This window comes from Capra hircus, chromosome 27 (genome assembly GCF_001704415.2).
Source record: "Capra hircus breed San Clemente chromosome 27, ASM170441v1, whole genome shotgun sequence".
In the NCBI taxonomy this organism is placed as follows: domain Eukaryota; kingdom Metazoa; phylum Chordata; class Mammalia; order Artiodactyla; family Bovidae; genus Capra; species Capra hircus.
In genome coordinates, this window is record NC_030834.1 from 19395521 (window position 1) to 19408722 (window position 13202).

General features: G+C 43.0%; 1 pseudogene across 1 annotated transcript; it reads right to left on the reverse strand.

The window, feature by feature from the left end:
• Positions 10390-11757, reverse strand: LOC102177494 (annotated as a pseudogene). The gene is made up of 2 exons (XR_001297366.2): positions 11663-11757; positions 10390-11617 (listed from the first exon to the last, which is right to left on the reverse strand). The product of XR_001297366.2 is annotated as a heterogeneous nuclear ribonucleoprotein C pseudogene (transcript).

Genomic DNA, 13202 nt, shown 5'->3' on the forward strand with positions numbered 1-13202 from the left:
CCCCACATCACTAATCTAGAACTATTTGGATGGAGTCTCAGTTTTAGATTGTTTGGGTATGAGCATGATATGTGATTTGCAATCTGTCTGATGACCACTATGTATACTGTCGCTTCAATTGTGTCGGACTCTTTGTGACCCCATGGACTGTAGCCCGCCAGGCTCCTCTCTCCATGGGATTTTCCAGACAAGAATACTGGAGTGGGTTGCCACGCCCTCCTCCACGGGATCTTCCCAACCCAGGGAAGATACCCGTGTCTCTTATGTCTCCTGCATTGGCAGGTGGGTTTTTTTTTTTTTTTTAACCGCTAGTGCCACCCCGGGCAGCCCCTTATGACCACTCCAGGGGCTTAAATCAGACCTGTAGGAAGAGAACAAAACCCTAACCCTACCTGAAATTTTTACTTTGTCCCAAATCCTGACTTGATGTTACTGATGCTCTCTCAAAGGCCCTTTTAATGCTGCCTCTTAGACTATCACCTTGTTTTGGCTACTGCTTCCTTGCTTTTGAAAACATCTGGATCTCTCGAGAAATTGCTGGGACTACAGGATCTTCTCCTGAGCAGGGAGCAGAACAATCATTCCTGATGGCTGTGCAGTTCATATGATGTGATTTTACTGATAAGCTCTTTTGTTTTTATTAATTCTTTTATTTTACTGTGTATTTATTGTGTTTTCTTTCCAATTAGGAAAGGGTTCTTGACCTTTAGAAATATAACCCTTGAAATGGTCTTTTGGCCTCAAGCTGTAAGCTGAGTGTTAACCACTTAGTCTTGACTGGGGAAGGGTACTGTAGATTTAAAAATTTTATCCTTAACTAAATATCTGTGACTAAGTACTAAGTTAAAGTACACTTAAAAAATGAAAAACAAAAGACTTTTAATCATTTAACACAACTGTTCTCATTATTTTATATTCCATATTCATAAAATATACACATTTTATAATTATACTGTAATGCAGTTTATTACCTGCTCTTTTTATTTCACATCAAACCACATACAAGAGGTTTTAAAGTCATAATTTTAAGTGGATGAGTAATATAATAGTGAAAAACCATTGCAGGTAAAGTTGTGGTCCACATTCCTGTCTATATAATTTAAAAAATTCTGTTTTATTATTTCTTGGAATCAGGATCAAAAGGTGTTATAGTTCATGATACTTAAACGTATTGTCATGTTGCTTTCCCAATATACAATGATGCCAGCAAAATATGAATTTGTTAGTTTTTCTACAATTTTGACAGTACTGGATGTCACGATGAAAACATTTTCTGGCATCAGCTTACTAGATATAGAATGCTCACTGGTCGGGGTTTAAGCTTAGTAACTGCATCTAATGGCTACTGAATTAAATGACCCAAAGTATGCTGGTGGCTCTGATGGTAAAGAATCTGTCTGCTGTGCAGGAGACCCGGCTTCAATTAGTGGGTTGGAAAGACCCCCCTGGGGGAGGAAGTGGCAACCACTCCAGTATTCTTGCCTGGGAAATCTCATGGACAGAGAAGCCTGGAGGACTACAGTCCATGGGGTTGCAAAGAACTGGACATGACTGAGTGACTAACACTTTTACTTTTACTCTTAAGAGAACCCAAGGCACTCTTTTATTCACTGTGAATAATCTGTCAGAAGAGCAGACAGCTCTTCTGTGTGTGGCCTAGATTGGAAATGGTAATGCAATAAGAAATTAAGATGCTCGGAGAGAATATCCATTGTGCATCCACATATTGTTTTATTCATCTTGTCAGGCTGTGGGGGAGTTAAGGCCTCTGAACACTAGAGAGCGCCCGTGGCTACAGAATAGCTCTGCTCTGCCTTCCCATTCAAGCTTCCTCAGCATTGTCTGGCTGTGGCACCAAGGCAGGTGGCCTAATAAATGCTGCTTCATTTACTCCCTGACATGACAATCTCAGACAATCAGAAATGCGAAGGGATGTTTACCCCTTGGAGAGTTGTGTCTTTTCTGGCAATGCACTGTTTGGGTGCTTTCAAGAACAAAGATACTGAGAGTTTGCTGTGGAGCATACGGAGAGGCTGCAACAAAACCTCTGTGGAGGGATCTGGGCTGCAGACACAAAGAGGAAGGGTGGCTCAAGTGCTTGGAAACTGAACCCAGACAGTGGCCCTTGGAGATCTTAATTGTTCCTTTGGGTTGAGTTGGGGATGGGACTGGGAGGGGACCAGAGGAAGGTGGAGAGGCGTGGAAGGAAGAGACCCGTGGGCTCCTGGCAGGGGATGGAAAATGAGGGAAAGAGAAGTAGCCTTGAGCCCCTGGAGCCTGGCTTGATCATCCTGCAGGAAACAAGGAAACTGCGTGGCCCATGATTGTTTTGCTCCCATCGAAATAATTAGCACAATAGTTGGCCCTGAGTCTGGGTAGCCTCTTTCTCTGAGGGGCTCAGAGGACTTAATCTCATTAGCCCCAAGGGCAGTTGAGAGAGGATGACTCCCCAATGCCACTCAGGTTCCTGAGCTGGAAATCCAGTCCCCCAAAGGGGAGGGCAGTGAGGCCGGACAGAAGTGGAGCCACGTTTCTGTCTTACGTGGTAGCTGACCATGATCGTGTGGAGTCTTCCTGGGGCTGCTGTCTCTAGGCTAAGGGGAGAGGCTCAAAGAATCACCTTCCTGCAAACTCACACCTTCTCCAGAGCCTTTCTCTTTCAGCGCTCTGCCTCAGTTTCTCTTGGTTCTGTCTTCAGACAAACTCAGGTTTCTTTTGCATTAAAAACAAAACCCTTCAAAAATCACTCTTCCCCCTCAACCTGCCATACCTTGGAGCAAACTTGTCTTTATCTTTCTTTCCAACATCTAGAAAGGTGGATTTGTATAATAGAAAGAGATTTGAAACAACAATCCTAGCTGTTGACATACATTTTGATTTAGGCAAAAGGTGAACTATTGCTCAAAGTATTAAAAACAGTGTTTGAAAACTATTTAGTTACGCAGGAAAATTCTCCAGATAGAATTTAAATGAAGCAATCAGGAATAAACGTGCATTAAGGTATGATTCCAAAAAAAAAAAAAAAAAAACTACAAACTTCCCTAAAATATACATTAAAAAATGTCTGGAGGGAACTATCTGAGGATATTCTTAGTGTTTCTCTCTGGGGTAGAAGTATGGGAAATTAAAAATTTCTTCCTTATATGTCCTCAAAATTTTAAAAATTGGTATTAATTTTAAAATGATAAGAGGCCTTATTATTATCTGTCTTGTTCTTTTGCACTTCCTCTAACTAACTGCCTTTTTTACCAACCCTTGCCTCTCACTTTTCATCTCCCAATCTCTCCTGAAGTTGTTTTTTCTGGGTTACAAAGATCAGAGACCATCTGCTTTTTTAAATTAATTAATTAAAATTTTTTCCTGCACTGGGCCTCTGTTGTGGTTCCTGGGCTCCTATAGTTGCAGCTCATGGATTTAGTTGCCTTGAGGCATAACGCATCTAGTTCCTTGACCAGGGATTGAACCCAAGACCCCTGCATTGAATGGTGGATTCTTTTTTTTTTTTTTTAATTAGTTTTTTTTAAAATTGAAGAATAATTGCTTTACAGAATTTTGTTTTCTGTCAAACCTCATCATGAATCAGCCATAGGGATACATGTATCCCCTTCCTCTTGAACCTCCCTCCCATCTCCCTCCCCATCTCACCCCTCTAGGTTGATACAGAGCCCCTGTTTGAGTTTCCTGAGTCATACAGCAAATTCCTGTTGGCTATCTATTTTAATTATGGTAATGTAAGTTTCCATGTTACTCTCTGCATACATCTCACCCTCCCCTCCCCTCTCCCCATGTCCATTAGTCTGTTCTCTATGTCTGTTTCTCCATTGCTGCCCTGCAAATCAGCTCTTTGGTACCATCTTTCTGGATTCTGTATATATGCATTAGTATATGATATTTAACTTTCTCTTCCTGACTTACTTCACTCTGTATAATAGGCTCTAGATTTATCCACCTCATTAGAACTGACTCAAATGCATTCTTTTTTATGGCCAAGTAATATTCCATTGTGTATATGTACCACAACTTCTTTATCCATTCATCTGTTGATGGACATCTAGGTTGCTTTCATGTTCTAGCTATTGTAAACAGTGCTGCAATGAACAATAGGATACATGTGTCTTTTTCAGTTTTGGTTTCCTCAGGGTATATGCCTAGGAGTGGGATTGCTTCATGTGGTTGTTTTATGGCTAGTTTTTTAAGGAATCTCTTCCATAGTGGCTGTATCAATTTATTCCCACCAACAGTGCAAGAGGGTGGAAGGTGGATGCTTAACCACTGGACTACCAGGGTGGTGCTTCACCGGCTTATTTAATTTAGTATTTTTTCCATCAACTTCAGCCTACTCCAATGGAGGTATTTCTACCTTTTCACTGTCTTCTTGACATTTCTATCTGGGTGCCTCCCAGGATCTCAATCTCAAAGTGTCCAAAATGGAATAAATATTCTTTACTTATAGGCCTCAGTCCCTCCCCACCCTCTTCCCTCAAGCAACATCGTGTAACATGTTTAAGTTATTTGATCCCATAGACTTGGACTTGAAATAGTGCTGACTCCTTCCTCTTCCTGGTTCCTTTCCCCTATCCGGAGGCTGAGTCCTCCGAATTCTACTTCCATAATATCTTTTCTCAAATCCTCTTTTTTTTTGGAGTTCTCATCACACCTTGTCTAGTTTAGAAGCTCCCTGTCTGATACCCAGGGCATTTTGATGGTATCCTAACCATTTGCTTTGTGTCTAGTACCTGCCCGGCACCGATGAACCAGTCCACTGGCAGAAGACCACAGCCCAGCTCTGAGTAGGTCTGGCCTCTGCGCACAAGTCTTCATGAAGTCTGGCTCCTTGCCAAGTAGTGAAGAGAAATTGGGAGTGAATTAGGGACAGTGATAAACCCTCTTCGACTGTTGGAAATATCTAGAGTGAGGAATCCTAGGGAGAGGTTAGACTTCTCCTCTAAACATATGGAGATGAGCATCATCAGGATCTGGAGTAATGTTGGGAGATTTATCCTCATGTGCACCCACAGGCTGGCGAAGCCCCAGTTACACAGGTGTGGCCTTTCCCCATTAGACTGTAAGCTCTGTGAGCACAGGGCTGGGGTCTGTCTTTGAATTGTAACCCTGGTGCCTGACTCTTCACAGGCACTTGATTAACATTTTAGCAATGAATGAAAGAATAAATTAAAAAGTTTGATCTACATACAAGAAAATACAGTCACCTTTAGAGTCTATATTTCTGTTAACGTAACCCAAGACCACACTGATGCTTGTGGAGGCCCCACTGTGTTTGTGACTGACCCTTACCCTGCCGTTGTCAGGTGGTCCTCAAGGTGGGGTGTACTTCTGAATCACTGGTGACGTTTAAAAAGCATACCGAGGACTTCTCTGGTGGTCCAGTGGTTAAGACTCCATACTTCCAAAGCAGGGGGCAGAGGTTTCATCCCTGGTCAGGAAACTAGATCCCACATGTCGTGTGGCATGGCCAAAAAATTAAAATTCAAAACAAAATTAGAAAGCATATAGATATCTGGGCCTATTAGACCAGAATCTCCTGAATCAGGGGTCGGGGCCCAGACTTGTGTACTCCGTTGGGTTCCTCTGATTAAACCTCTGTGGTTGCCTGAAGCGCCTCTGTTTTTCATAGGCATTCCGTATCCCATTGCCTTCTTCCTTCTTACATTTATATAGTTAAATTTTGAGACTCTACCTAAATTGTGTCTTGTCAGTTTTGGCTCATTGCTTTTGCTCATTGTCTTTTTTGATCCTGGTCCCGTCATTCACTCTATTAGCTGTTTTCTCCCAGATTTGTGCCACCTGCAGATGAGAAAAGCTTGCCTTCTTTCTCTTCATGCAACTTGATGTAAAAAGTGTTGAACATAAAAGGGTTAGGGTTGAAGTGGGTTCATCAGTTCATACCCAGGACTAAAATAAGCTTAATTTTTTTTTTTAGAGTGATTTAACTGTTTTATTTGGCTGCACTGGACTAGGGATACAACCCACATCCCCTGCATTGAGAACTCAGTCTTAACCACTGGACTGGCAGGGAGAACCCTGACAAATTTTTTTTTTTGGAATAATTTTTTTTTTCTTTCGCAAATGCACTTTGGAGGGAAATAACGCCAGGACACAATGAGGAGTTTGATTTGCATTCCCAACTGTGTGACCTTGGATGAATCACTTACTCTTTCTGGGTTTAACTTTATGAGGAAAACCACAGGGAGAAGTGATTGGTGTTCTGAGCTATCCTGAGTCCTCTCCTTCTCCTCTGGACCTGCCTCCCATTCCATTCATTCCTTCTAGGACCTCAGCCTGGCGTGGCCCCTGCTATCCCTAGGCCTGGCCTCTCAGGGAATAATTTCTCTGCTTTCAAGCCCCCTGTGGACAGATTATCTGTTCCATTAGGCCAGTCCTGGACAAGGCAGAAATTTTTCAAAAGGGCTTTCTGATGGATAAAAACATATCATACTAAGGAAATAGAGAGGAAACTGTATGGAAAGAGCGAACAGGAATATTCACTCATCAAGAATATGTTGGGTTTCTATGATGTGTCCTTCTTTGTTCCAGGTCCTGGGAATGTGGTTGTGAAACAAAGAACTTGTGCTGACGAAGCTTACATCCTATAGTGGGGGAGAGAGATAAGAAACAGTTAGATACACGTGCTGGGGAAATGCTTTGGAGAAAAGTCAAGTCTGGTAAAGGGGAATGGGTGGGTGATGACTGTTTTATGTAGGGTGTTGCAGGAAGGTCTCTCTAATAAGCAGAGATCTGGAGGGTGTGAGAGAAGAAGCTTGCCTGGAAGGTCTAGGAACAGCCAGGAGCCATGGGAAGGGAAGATGCACTCAGTGAGGGAGGAGATGGAAGGGCCAGCAGAAGGGCCAGAGTGCCTGGCCCTCACAGGACCTGGGACAGGCTTTGGGTTTTACTCTCAGTGACATGAGAAGCCCTGGGAGAATTTTTAGATAGAGAGATAACACAATTTGACTCAAGTTTTTAAAGGATCATTCTGGCCACTGTTCAGTGAATAGACTCTACTGGGGTGAGAGTGGAGGGAGACCAGTTGATCCCAGGGTGGGAGCTGGTGAAAGTGTTGGGAATGTCAGGGAACTTGGAACATCAACCAGCAGGAGGTGCTGGTGAGTTGGACGTAGGGTGTGTGTGTGTGTGTGTGTGTGTGTGTGTGTGTGTGTGTGTGTATGAGAGAGAGAGACAGATTCAGAGGTCAGGGAGAGACTACAGGATTTTTCAGTTGAACAGCTGAAATGACAAGGTTGCCACTTGTTGAGATGGGGGTGGTGAACTTGAACTTGATTTTGGACATATTAAGTCTTTGGACATGTCAACTTTGAGATGACTTTTCAACATCTGAAGGACTCAGGGGTTGGTTTGGAAAACAGAAACCGTTATGGCTACATCAAGAAGAATGAGTATCTCTAAGAAGTGCTTTGATACTAAACTTACTTTTCTTCATATCCCCACGGCATAAAATCTGTATCTTCAGCCCATCTCATTCATTTTGCATAAATATCCATATTTGCTGCTTCCTAAGGGTGGTCTTTGCCTTTGGAGAAGCCTGACTCCTTTCAGCTGTGATTTTCATGAACGAGTCTCCATCGTGAGTACTCCCGGCATAGTCTGGGCCAATCTGATGGCTGAGAGAGGTTTCTGAGCTTTCTCTTAATTCAAAACTGGAGTCTTTGCTTGCTTGCTAAATTCTTGCTTCCTCCCAGAGAGTTACCACTGTCAATACCTAATTTGCAGAGATGACTAAGAGATCATGGCACTGGCTATCTTTCTAGAAGTAACCACTTCCCCAGGCTCTCTGGTGACTCCAGAAAGTGTCCCCTTCAATCTCTTTACCCCCTTCCATTGCCCACAAGAATCGGAAAACTGCAGGAAAACTACTGTAAATAGAGACAAAGTCTCGGTAAGAGAAGATTCATCCCATTCATACTCCTTTCTGTAAATTAGAAGATGGGTTATTATTAAGATATTAATAGATAGTATCCCAAGATTCCGAGTTTTGAGGATCGGATAACACGACCATTTAAGAAAAAAAGAGAAAGAAATAAAAAGAAAAAAGGATGAAACAATCCTTCTTACCTTGATTTGAAGGACGATTGGAGAGTTAGATGTAGAAGATTGTTATTTTAGGTGACACGTAAGACATCCGTCTGCTAAACCATTTCTCTGACTCAGGTCACGTTCAGTTCAGTTCAGTTCAGTTGCTCAGTCGTGTCCGACTCTCTGCAACCCCATGAATCGCAGCACGCCAGGCCTCCCTGTCCATCACCAACTCCCGGAGTTCACTCAGACTCTCAGCCATCGTTGGGACCCCGCATTTTACCCCCACCCCATTCAGTTTCCATGCTGCTCTTTTTTGTGAAGGTGCTAATGAGCAGTTAATGGCTTGAGGAAGGACTTGCCAGCAAAGAAGAGAGAATAAAGGCAGGAAGCCAACACAACAGAGAATTTCAAAACCTGTTCAATAGCAAATTAGCCATGTATTCTGTTGACCCTCAGATTAAACAGGTTAGAGGAGAACTGCCCTGTCTCTGGCTCCCGTGAAGATGCCCACCTTGCCCTACCCCATTTCCTCTCTGGGGTTTTTGCAATTGCATTGGCAGTGTCCTTAAACACCTCCAGAGAAGACAGCCTGGTGTTCTTTAGTAGTCGGTGATAAGGGCAAAGAGACTTCTGATGGTCTTAGGGATGTGTTTCTTCATCTGAAAGGGTTTGGTTCACGGTTAGAGCCTATACTTGAGAAATTGAGAGCCAGGTAGAAGATCACCTGGGCTAACTCTAGACGTTGGTGTAACATTTGTGGACCCCCAAACCATATGCATTACTTGCACCAATTTGAGAGTGAGCGTGTGAGGTTCATTCACCTTGTGACTGAGAAGGAGGGTCAGGGCTTGGGAGCAACAAAAGAAGCAGAGTATGTGTTCATATTCTTGACCTTTGCAGAATGCCTTGATCTTTCCTCCCCCGATTCCCCAGAGTTCCCCTATTTTCATGCCCTCCCTCCCTCCAGACTCATTATTGCAGTTATTTTTGCTATGAGAGCACACACTCTCCTCCCCGGCAGGGCTTGGAGCTGGGGATCACGCAGTGATCTGACGGAGCAGCTTCTGTCCTGCGTGCATGTGACTCACACCCCGAGTTTCTATTTTTGGCGCCTGCTGGTCAGCCTGTCCATTACTTGTGATTTGTCCGTCCTTCCGAAGCCTGTTAGCTCATCTGTGTCTGCCAGGCTGACTCTGGGTTTTCTTCCTTCGTTTGAGCCCCTGGGACTTGTCTGCAGCCTCACCTTCTCATGGGCTCAGTGTCCAGCTGCCACGTGCAGCTGCCATTAACATGCCATTTCCACTCTCCCGGATCCCTGATAAAAATGTCAAGTGAGTCAGAACCTGACATGGCCATCTGCGGGGTACTGACATTTGTCATTACCACCAGTGTATGGCCTTTTAAGGCAGAAATCAGGCCCTACACTCCTAGGAGTCCAAACTACACCCATTTGAACTTAACTTTCAGCACGTGCAGTGATAAACACTCCCATTAACAGTAATCAACAGCTGCCATCCAGAGGGCTGGCTTAGGTAGCACTCAAGGAGCTGACCTGGGTGGGGGTAGGGGACCATGGGGGTGAGGAGATCTGAGCCCATGTCGTCAGAACTGCAGTCCAGTGGACTGTGTTCGCTGGATTCTTGAAGTCTTCAAAGCACATACCAGTGGCATCTTGTCACCAGATCAGGTGGAAAAGGCAGTGCTCATCCACAGCTCTGCTGTGTCATTTGGAATACAGATTCTTTTTGATTCAAGTTATTTGGGTGCCCTGTCCGCTGTGATGAAATTGACACTTCAGCATACACACAATCCAGAGATTTCTACAATACTAGTTATCTTATTTCCTTGGCTGAATTATTAAATATTAATTAGTATTATCTTCCAATTTTGTGGTTTGACTTCTCTTTTTCTGGAAGTTATCCTGGTTACTTAAAATTTTAATTTTTGTATCTTTTTTTTTCTCTCCAAATTCCTGGTTTAATAAGGTCTTATTTATTTTGAGAAAAAAAGGTCCCAAACATCAGGCTGGTCACAAAAATAACCCACAGTATCAACTCTAGAAAACAAATCTTAAGACTATTACATTAGTTATTTTTCTAGAAGATGCATTTAACATGCCAACTCTCATTCACAAAAATACATTGTTACATTTGTGTTGAACAGCCCCACACAGCACTCTTATGTGGGGTATAACACACATACCTCTAACTCAAAGCCGCTCTCAGGTTCTTCTCAACTAATGAGACTGCCTTTGTAGTCAGGGAAGCAACTATTGGTATGAATGGAAAGAACTGTACTCCCTGTATAACTAGAGATTATTTTGGAGACAGTTGATAAAAACCATACATCCTTTTTATTGTTAAGTCATAAAGAGGTATCAAAATTAGCAAAAATTACAGGGTAAGACAATATAACTACTAGGAGGGTCAAAGGAAGTGAAAATGGGACTAGGCACAGGGCAATATGAATTAATGAACATGGGAAAGACAAGGATGGGGAGAAGAGTGAGCATGTGCTGAAGATACTAGGGGAGAGGATCTGGTGAAAATTTTGATCTTAGACAAGCGCCTAGGTAAAGAAATAATGGGACAAAATTTCTAAACCCCGCTATGTGCTTAAGAGTCATCCTCAACATTGGCGCTGTCTCTGTCATCCTCTCCTTTTTCAGCCTCTTTTTCATCATCCTTGATCAACTCCAGCTGGTCATCCCCCCGATCTTCATTATCATCATCATCCAGTAGGTCCCCCTCCTCAGCAGAGTCATCTGCACCCCCCTCAGACTCCGTCTTCACATTGGTCTCATCTTTCTTCAGGGAGCTGCTGCTCTGCTCCTCTTCTGACTTATCATTCTTCATCTCTACTCCTTGTTTGCTCTGTTCTTTTTCAATTTTTTCCAGGCTTTCCAGTAAAGAATCCACTTTTTGTTTTACCTGGGTTAACTCCTTCTTAATGGTCTGAAGGTCATCTCCTTTCAACTTTCCAGACTTAGAAGAAGATCCCCGCTGTCCACTCTTAGAATTGAAGCCACTTCTGCCCCTTTGTGAGGTGTTTCCTGATACACGCTGGCGTTTTGAGGGCACTACAGCCCGAGCAATAGGAGGAGGAGGAGGAACACGTGCTGGGCAACTGTACATCCTGTCGTAATAATCCCGTTGAAAGTCATAGTCCGAGTCAAAAGGTGAGCCGTACATCTCCGCTGCAGATCGTTTCACACCTGCTTTTCCTCAGTTCACTTTTGGCTCTGCAGCCAGATTAATATCTAAAACCTGGCCAGCAATCATTCTGCCATCCTCTCCTGCCACAGCAGCCCGGGCATTTCTCTCATTAACGTACTGAACGAAGGCAAAGCCCTTATGAACAGAGCAACCCACAATTTTGCCATATTTTGAGAAGATTGCCTCCACGTCAGATTTCTTGACCACAAGGGTATTGAGAGTCCCAATGAATAACGAGAGTTCATGGAGCGAGGATCCGTCTTGTTGGTAACATTGCTGGCCATCGTCTTTGATGATACGGTGCCTCACAAAGCTGAAAAATGTAGCTGAAGATCAAAAAAATCTCACTCAAGCAAGTTCCACTAACTTATATATTTCAAGTGATTTGTAACCAGGAGGGGGAAGGGAGAAGAGATTTGATTCTGAATCTCCTACCCCTGGGTTCTACCTGAAGAAGCCGATTGCTGCTCGAGGTCGGCAATGCGGTTGCAATCGCTCAGTCTTCGCCTGTTCACCTTAATTTTTGTATCTTATTAATTCATGTTTTCTTCATTTATTGGCTTGATTTTCTTGAAATTTTTTTTCTTTGAAAATGGAAGGTATTGTGCGTGTGTGTGTGTAACTCTGGACTATAGACATGGGTAGAACACAGTCTTACAAGTTTTCATGTATTTTATGTCTTGAGTGTGGGTTATTCTTTTTTTCTGTAGAGGCTTGAGTGATCCTTCAAAAGTCCATGCTGCGGTTGCTCTTTCTCAAGAGATTGAAATTTCACTTTGAACTTTCCTAGTTTGATTTTGGCACTTTTAATAGCCTCTATGATGGACTGTGATTCTTCTGCCATTTTTGACCAGAGAAGGAATGAGACATAGATGTAAGTGACATAAACACAAGGGACAAAGTGATAATCGGCATCATGCTAGTACCAGTGGCTGAGGTAGTGATCCAATCTCTGCTGCAGAGGGCACGGACAAACCAGTGTTGTCACAGAGCATGCTTTGGGGAAGAAACCAGACAAGTTCTGTAATCAAGGGTCTGTTTATGTGAAGCCTTAGAACTTGGAATGCCTGGGTTGGGAATCTGGAAACAGGAAAAGAGAGTTTTAGAATTAGCAGTTGTACATATCATTTCTCAAAACAGTTTCCTGGCAAAGACAGTCACAGAGGCAAGAAGAGGGTGAAAAATCACCCTTTGTGAACCTTGAACCATTTATTTAGCTGTGATGGACGGTGCTAGGCATTGAATCACATGCTGAACTTGCATTAATAGTAATTATGATTATCTCAATAATTAGGGAGAATAATATTTCTCAAGAATCCTCCCATCAACTAAGTCAGCTCAGAGAGAGGAAGTGAAAAAAGCTTTTCAAGGTCACACATCTCATAAGGGGAAGGGATAGAACACCATCCTATCTGATCTCCAAGCCTGAGCCCCATTGCTCTAAATGTTAAAGGTGTAGACACAGGGATCAATGGTGCCTTCCCTTAAGGGTGTTATAATAGAATGGGAAGGAGGTGGGATTCATGAAAGCAAATTAGAAAAGTAGTGTGGTGGTTGCCATGGTAGAAGCGCCCACAGGAGTCAAGGTAGCAAGGGGCTGGGTCTTGAAAGATGAGTTGGCCAGGAACTTCTTTCACCAATTTTCTACACTTTTTTTTGGCTTCTGAGTTACCAGCAATCCTGGATTCAATCTGTATTCCCATATTCACTGCAGTATTATTCATACTAGCCTTCAAGATATGGAAACAGCCTTAGTGTTTGTCTAAAATTGACAGACGAATGGGTAAAGAAGATATGATAGAAATAAACTGAATCTTATTCAGTCACAAAAAATGAAATTGTGTCATGTGCAGCAACATGGGTAAACCTGGAGGGCATCATGCTAAGTGAAACAAGCCAGAGAAAGGCAAATACTGCATGATATCACTTATA